Genomic DNA, 1906 nt, shown 5'->3' on the forward strand with positions numbered 1-1906 from the left:
AACACTACAATAGCCTATTAATCTTAGAATAACATGTATCCCTTTCAAACTCTGCATATTTTTAAATAAGAGTGAGAATTCAATTAAAGATAGTTGACTATATTGTAATAAGATGGCATTGTAATCACATGGTATTAACTGGAGCACATAAAAATAAACTTTGTTACTTTAAAGACTTTTGTACACTAACAGAATAATATAATTTAGCTACCCATTCTAAAAATGCTGAATGCTATTAATATTGTATAATATCCTGGAAATATTACCTCTTTTTTGGAAGAGAGACTAAACATTTTTATAATTGTTTTGCATATAATTTTAGTATTTTTGTCAAAAATTTAGATATTTAATTTAAAAAAAAAAAGAACCAAAACTTTACTTTGTATAGCAATACAGGAAATAGGGTATTGATTTTAAACTTTATGAAGCCAAGCAATTACGTACATTTATAATACAGGTCAATTAATCTATAAAATGAATTAAGTTTCATCCTGCATGCAGAAGCTACCTGTACATACTATTTCATATTTTCTCTTTTAAGTTGCTTTCAGAAAGGAGATATTCAACCTTGATAAGTGCTACATCTCATAGACTAGTGGAAAAGATGTAAATTGTGTGTTTTGAGTTGGAGGCTGTTCTGGGAAACTCCTGAAAATTCAGTTTAAAACTGCTATGGAAATACAGACAATTCCAATTGTATGACACTTTTATGAGGGGTTTTTAATAGAGATAATATTGTACTTAGTGACCACACACACCTATGTGCACATAGGAGAAATGTGGAAATTGTAAAGTAATGAAAGTGAATTCTCTAAAGCCCGGTTGAAACTAATTGTGAAACTTCCAGTGGAAATGCACTGCAATTGCCATTTGATTTTAAATGACAGCAGTACAAATGGCACATGTGCCTAAAGATTGAGAACTTGCCCACATGATCTGAAATGAACTCATGGATCATAATAGTTCATCTAGGGACTAATTTCAAGGAGCACAGTGATAATTAAAGTACATCATCAATTGAAGCTGCCTGTAGGTACTGTTACAGTACTGCTCTTTCAAGTTATTCTCACAAAGTACATATAAAGTTCTGTTGATTTTTTCATCTAACCATTTGACAGGAATAATTTTAACAGTTTGGCATTATTTTAGTGGGAAATGAGAGTCAGAAAACTGAGATATGAAATCAACAGTTTATTAATAGCACCAGCTGCTCAGAGGGATTATTTCCAAAGCCTGAGTCCTGAGCGTAGCAGAGCTTTTACTTCTATACATAAGTTACTCCTTAGAAAAAGAGAAGGGGTATAAAAAATACTTATAGAAATGAGGGCTGGAAACTTACCAAATTTGATATAAAACAGAGTCATCTTGTTTCAATGCTTCCCCTTTGTAAAAGGGTATGTGGGGGGAAGATGGATATATTGGTGTGTGTGTGGGGGGGGTGATGGGCATAGGTGCGACACATGCAGTTGAGGGGAGAAATAAAAAATGTACATGCACTATGCTATTTTCAATGCTTTATTCACTCAAATATCTCAATATAATTTCACTCTATAGGTTATTTTGTCTTTCAGTATTTAATTTTAGTTGTACTTGGATACAATACCATTATTGTATTTTATTTTTATGTGGTGCTGAGGATTGAACCCAGTACCTCAAACGTGCTAGGTGAGCCCTCTACCACAGAGTGACAACTCTTGCCCTTCTACAGGTTCTTAATAAAGAAAATGACAATCTTTAATTCTGGCCACTGCAATAGACATAATCAATTCAAAACAAACAATTCCAAGTCAATTCTAAGCACTGTAAACATACTTAATCATGAAACATTTATTACAGACATTCCCTCTGCTTGCTAAGCTTAAGTGCCAGATCTAGAGTCTCAAGTCTTGGGCCTTAAGTCCAGCAG

Source organism: Ictidomys tridecemlineatus, chromosome 13 (genome assembly GCF_052094955.1).
Source record: "Ictidomys tridecemlineatus isolate mIctTri1 chromosome 13, mIctTri1.hap1, whole genome shotgun sequence".
NCBI lineage: Eukaryota > Metazoa > Chordata > Mammalia > Rodentia > Sciuridae > Ictidomys > Ictidomys tridecemlineatus.